This window comes from Oncorhynchus kisutch, linkage group LG14 (assembly GCF_002021735.2).
Source record: "Oncorhynchus kisutch isolate 150728-3 linkage group LG14, Okis_V2, whole genome shotgun sequence".
NCBI classification, from domain to species: Eukaryota; Metazoa; Chordata; class Actinopteri; order Salmoniformes; family Salmonidae; genus Oncorhynchus; species Oncorhynchus kisutch.
The window spans coordinates 59,633,844-59,640,842 of record NC_034187.2 but is presented as its reverse complement, the minus strand read 5'-3'; positions in this window follow the sequence as shown (position 1 = coordinate 59,640,842).

Here is a 6,999-nt window from a genome sequence, read left to right as displayed (position 1 = left end):
TGGCGCAAAAGCCCTGTGTTTCATTTAATTTGGATCAGTTGTGTGTCTACTCTCGACAGTGTAGAAGTTCTAGAAAAATAGAGTAGCAGGCCTATCTGGCTTTTTATTTCTGATACTGAGATGTGGTCTGTTGCTGATCATCATTCTGCCAAGTCTTCGTACAATAATGTGGCCACATGCTCCCGGCAGGCCCAGTTATTCAGGAAAGCTTAACATGAGCTCTGCTTAATCTTCAATCTGAGCAGCTATTCCTCGCACACCTCGAACCTAACGTATCAATATAGCCTAAATATTGGTCATTTAACTTTATGTGCCATGAACACAACCAGTCACAGTGTTTTAATCTGATTTATTAGGCTACTTCAAGTCTCCTGTAGGCATGTGCATGTTCGTCCAAAATAGGATTCCAGCCTCTTCAAAATGGCTTCACATTAACCAGGTTTCCATCCAAATCAAATCAAATTTTATTTGTCACATGCACTAAATAGTGAAATGCTTACTTACATGCCCTTAACCAACAATGCAGTTTTAAGAAAAATAAGTGTTAAGTAAAAAATATATAAAAATAACAAATAGTTAAAGAGCAGCAGTAAAATAACAGTAGCGAGGCTATATACAGGGGGTACAGAGTCACAGGTTAGTTTAGGTAATTGAGGTAATATGTACATGTAGGTAGAGTTAAAGTGACTATGCACAGATAATAACCATAGAGTTGCAGCAGTGTAAAACGGGGGGAGGGGGATATAGAGGTCTGGTATAGAGGTCCTGGATGGCAGGAAGCTTGACCCTAGTGATGTACTAGGCCGTACACACTACCCTCTGTAGTGATGCAACCAGGATGCTCTCAATGGTGCAGCTGTAGAACTTTTGAGGATCTGTGGACCCATGGGGGAATAGTCTTTGTCGTGCCCTCTTCATGACTGTCTTGGTGTGTTTGGACAATGATAGTTTGGTGATGTGGATACCAAGGAAATTGAAGCGCTCAACCTGCTCCACTACAGCCCCATCTATGAGAATGGGGGTGTGTTCAGTCCTCCTTTTCCTGTAGTCCACAGTCATCTCCTTTGTCTTGAACACTTTGAGGGAGAGGTTGTTATCCTGGCACCACATGACCAGGTCTCTTACCTCCTCCCTATAGGCTGTCTCATTGTTGTCGGTGATCAGGCCTACAACTGTGGTGTCATCAGCAAACTTAATGATGGTGTTGGAGTCGTGCCTGGCTATGCAGTCATGAGTGAACAGGGATTACAGGAGGGGACTGATCACACACCCCTGAGGGGCCCACGTGTTGAGGATCAGCATTCCTTTTGTCCAGGTGGGAAAGGGCAGTGTGGAGTGCATTAGAGATTGCATCATCTGTGGATCTGTTGGGGTGGTATGCAAATTGGAGTGGGTCTAGGGTTTCTGGGATAATGGTGTTGATGTGAGCCATGACCAGCCTTTCAAATGACCAACCTGGCTACAGACATGAGTGCTACGGGTCGGTAGTCATTTAGGAAGGTTATGTTAATGTTCTTAGGCACAGGGACTATAGTGGTCTGCTTGAAACATGTTGGTATTAGACTCAGTCAGGGACAGTTTGAAAATGTCAGTGAAGACACTTGCCAGTAGGTCAGCACATGAGTACACGTCCTGGTAATCCGTCTGGCCCCGCAGCCTTGTGATTGTTGACCTGTTTTAAGGTCTTACTCACATCAGCTACGGAGAGAGTGATCACACAGTCGTCCGGAACAGCTGATGCTAACATGCTTGCTTCAGTGTTGCTTGCCTCGAAGCGAGCATAGAAGTATTTTAGCTCATCTGTTAGGCTTTTTTTGGGCAGCTCGCGGCTGTGTGAGCTGTGCTTCCCTTTTTATGCGAATAAAGTACGTTAAAAAAATGTCAGGACAGGCCTGATGATAACAGACATTTTGTGTAGGTAAACTTACCAGATGTCGACAAAACAAAATAGGCTGGACAAGGTGGGATATTTTTGTGTCGGTCAAATTAATAATGTGAGAAATGTTGGTGGAAAATGCTTTTCAAGTAGACTTGGATTCATGTGATAATGTGTTGTGTGGTTCTCCCAATACAACTCGTGAAAACATGCAGTTTATTAGGCTACAAATTAAATAAGTAATGATGAACTTCACAGTGTGGTGAAAGTGCACAGTGATGAGCATGATTCTCCTTTCAATAAATATCGAAGGTCTTATTCTGGTGACATGATGACCGATGCTGCCGTTGGACCTCGAAGCCAGCTCCACTGCATTTTTTTCATTGTCCCCCTCTAATCAGGGACTGATTTAGGGACACCAGGTGTGTGCACTTAATTATCAGGTAGAACAGAAAACCAGCAGGCTCTGGACCTCGTAGAGTAAAAGTTGAATACCCCTGATGTAGGCTATACCCACAATGTATCTGCTAGTGTAACAGTACTCTTCTTGCGTTGTGTACAATCAGTCATCGACACGGAACTCCAATATGTAGCACCAGTCATGTAGCTTTATTCTGATAGGAACGACACAAAATTGCACGTCATGCAATGCTCGTCTCACCATCCAACTCTGCACTCACGCACGCTGGTTTGGTGCTTGTTCACTGGGCTAGTTACCAAAATAATACAATTACAATATATAATATCTTTAACAGTGTACCTGATAGGAACGACACAAAATTGCACGTCGTGCAATGCTCGTCTCACCATCCAACTCTGCACTCACGCACTGTACAAAATATATGAACCCCCCCCCCACACACCAAACACAGTAAGTTGCTAGCTAGTACTGGCGGGAATTCTTTACAACAAAATGCACAACAAATATTCTCCCCCCAAAAAATCTTATGTGTGATGTTCGAATAACATTTACAAACAATTTGATATAAATTGTACATTTAAATCATCACTTGAGAGTATAAAAATCACTTTTGATGTACAGTGCTTTGCAACCAACAACTTACCGCTGGTTTGGTGCTTGTTCACTGGGACGATTCTAACTGGAACATCCCCCCTCGTAAGCAAGCTACGCAAACCAGCCAATAAGATGCCATGTTGAGTAGGTGAAGGCAAGACAAACTCAAACCAAAAACCCATTGGCTTAACAATAAAGTGGCAAGGGGAATCACCAATATAACCCTGTTACACTAGCTGTTAGCTAGAGCACACGTGCCAATACCAGAGTGGGCACATTCGCTACACAGTGCATTCAGTATTCAGTATTCTGACCCCTTGACTTTTTTCCACAGTTTGTTAGGTTACAGACTTCTTCTAAAATGTATTTAATATTTTTGTTCTTCATTTATCTACACACAATACCCCATAATGACAAAGTCAAAACAGGTTTTTAGAACTTTTTGCTAATTTATAAAAAATAAAAACCTGAAATATCATATTTCCACAAGTATTCTGACCCTTTACTCAGCACTTTGTTAAAGCATCTTTGGCAGCGATTACAGCCTCGAGTCTTCTTGTGTATGGCACTACAAGCTTGGCACACCTGTATTTGGGGAGTTTCTTCCATTATTTTCTGAGTGCCCAGCTCCCAGTTGTTTTGAACATGGAAAGAGTGACGACGTCAGCATCACTGGCTACTGACGTATTAAAAATGAGTGTGTTCTTCAAACATGTCAGGGAACTGTCTTATGTGGGACACCATACGAAGGGATGACGAATGACAGGTGCCGTATCTGTATTGGTTGGGAATGACAATAGAAGATGAAAGACAATTATAATATTTGCACATTGTTGTATTAGCAGAACACTAAGGATGGTTTACTCTACATGGAACCGTTACACTTGAAAGTTATCAAAACACTTTGTTTGGAATATCTATATAAGTTCAGCAATTTGCACTTTTCTCACATTACTTTGTAGGCTTCTGGTGGACCCTTGGTTTGAGGCAAACTCTGTCATATCCAGGATGAAGTGTCATGCACATCACCTCTCCTGCCACCCGACTGCACCTGTACGTACATGAAAACCAAACCTCACCCAGAGACCTGGGAATGTCGGTATGTGGTTAGACAGCCAAATCCTTAGAATATACCATAGAAATAGAATTGAATGCCATGCTATTTCTGGGACAGCTGAAGTTGTACCAAAGAACAAGGAGCATACAAATCTATCTGCGGTTCTCCTCTACACACAACTTATTTGTATTTTTGCTAGGTAAAGTGTAGGCATACTGTCTTTATAAGCACATCAATATTACAGCAGAAAATGTTTTTTCTTTACATTAAATTACAAAACTTCAAGTTGCAAGCTACTTTCGTAGAACAAGTGTCTCTTGAAACACATTGAAGACACTGGTAAAGCATGTGTATACTTTAAATGCATACATTCATTGTCACGGCCGTTAAAAGAAGTAGACCAAAGTGCAGCGTGGCGAGTGTACATTTTCCTTTTATTAATAATGTCACCAACAAAACAACAAACGAAGACACAACCGTAAAGCTTACAGGGATAAAGTGCCACTAACAAAAGTCAACTACCCACACTGAAAGGAGGGAAAAAAGGGCTACCTAAGTATGATTCCCAATCAGAGACAACGATAGACAGCTGTCCCTGAATGAGAACCATAGCCGGCCATAGAAAACAAAACAGAATGCCCACCCCACATCACATCACACCCTGACCTAACCAAATAGAGAAATAAAACGGCTCTCTACGGTCAGGGCGTGACAAAAATGAACAAATGACGGGAAATCACGCATTCGATGCCTTCGCAGTATGAATAAGCCTAATATGTTGATATTCATTGTTTACTACATATGTTTTTACTAAACAGTATGTTCTAAATAATATGTAGGACGTTTAGTACACAGAAGTATGTACTTTTAGTAAGTAGTAGGCAAGACATATATTGGACACGGACCAAGCCTCGGGATTTGATGAATGTGAAATGTCATATGAATATAAATATCTTCTTTCCCAGCACTGTCTCTAAGTAGGTTGGTGTACAATATGAGTTAACTCTGGTCACACCCTAAAAAGTCACACCCTCGAAGATAAACATACTCTCTAAAACTTGTTGTGTTTGCACCTAGCAGGTACAACGAAAATGCACAGACATTACATCCATATAAACAGTCCTTATTTATCAAGAAGGCTCTGATAGTAACAATTAGACATGTTGAGTCAGGCATCACTCTCAGGGATGTACAGGTTCAAAAGTGATACTCACATTTTGAAAGAGACTCACCCGAATTGCTTAACCAAATAATTTGGGTAACACGTTGTGAATGTTAAAGGTGCCATAACAACCTAATATTTAAAAATAATTCAAAAGATACCAGAATAATTTATTTTTTCATTACAGTATTTCGTAGCAGTATTGTTGCTGACTGGATTAGTCCTGTGCACCACAAGACTGTATTAGACTGCTGAGCTAAAGCCAAGGCATAAGCTTCTGGCTCAATGGGTGTTAGGCCGTGTATCTGTAAAGCACTTCCTGACCACCGCTGATGTAAAACGGGCTTTATAAAATAAATGTGATTGATTTGATTGGAGCTAATACATGTTTTCAGGTATCAGGCAAGGTTACTGAACACATTACAATGCCATCAATTGCTCTGACCTGAGTTCAAATAGTATTGAGCCTGTCTGGAGTAGAGTGCCAGAAAGATGTGGTTTGCTCTTTTGGGACTATTACAATGGTGTTTGTGCCAGGTAAGCTTAATCATCGACCACAGCTCATTATTTATCCAGGTCTGGTTCCAACCCCTTCTGCCATTGTGTCCTTGAGCAAGGCACATAAACCCCTGAACGGCTACCTGAGTACTGCTCTGAGGCTTACCTGATGCTCCCAGACTGTTGCGTGAATAGTATGTCAGAGGGTTGGGTACTGTGACAGGTGGAATACACATTTTCGTTGTACTGATAAACAAGGCAACATTAAACATGTCCTCCAACTAATAAATGTAAGTTATTGTGTGTGACCACATTTTATCCAATATATTGACCAGATACTCAAGTGGCTGCTCTAACAATGAAAATAAATGTGTTCAAAATAGAAGGCAGTACCAGTTCAGGGTTTCATTTGCATAATAAAATGATGTGATTTTTACAGTGATTATAAATACAGGATAATTGTGTGAATTTTACAGAGAGTATAGGCCTAATGTTTATGAATTAAAATGGCCAACGTGCTTCCCATGGTTACTTTTTTGTATTGTCATGCCAGATACTCAAGGTTGTGACCCGGTCTGTGTACATCTTAGACAATGGTTTTCTGATGTAAAACGGAAACATGTGAAAAAGGCACGTTTTTCTTTCCTTTTCAATCTTTTTACATAAAACACATCGATTGTTCTTATCTCGTTTTTTGCAGATGAACAAAAAAAACTAGATGCCGAGATGCAGCAGTGTGAATGAAGACTCTCCGGTGTCAGTGTCCGAGGGGTTGGCTGAGAGAGTTTTTAAGGTGACTGTGGAGAGGGCCAGAGTGGGGAGCAACCCTTATACTGCATGCATACAGCCATGGAGATATCGAGAACACTCCCTGTGGTACAGCCATTACTGGTAAGACGGGGAGAAAGAAGGGATGAGGGAAGAGATGTGTGTCGGTGGTGAGGAGGCAGAACCTGTCGTACTCTTCTGTCCTGAAGAGGTTAGTGTGCGAGGGCGCTAACCTGCTACTCTCCCTCTGAGGAAGAACATCCCGGAAAACATTACCTTCCTCTCCTATTTGTGTGTGTGTCCAGATGTTTTAGTCTACTCATAAAAGTGTGTTTGTCTTTCAAGAAATTCCACAAATGAACTTTTAACAAGGCACACCTACCTCATGAAGCTGGTTGAGAGAATGCCAAGAGTGTGCAAAGCTGTCATCAAGGCAAAGGGCGGATACTTTGAAGAATCTCAAGTATAAAGTATATTTTGATTTGTTTAATTAACATGTTTTTGGTTACTATGTTATTCCATGTGTTTTTTTCATAGTTTTGATCTCTTCACTATTATTCTACATTGTAAAAAATAAAGAAAAACCCTTGAATGAGTAGGTGTCTCCAAACTTTAGACCGGTA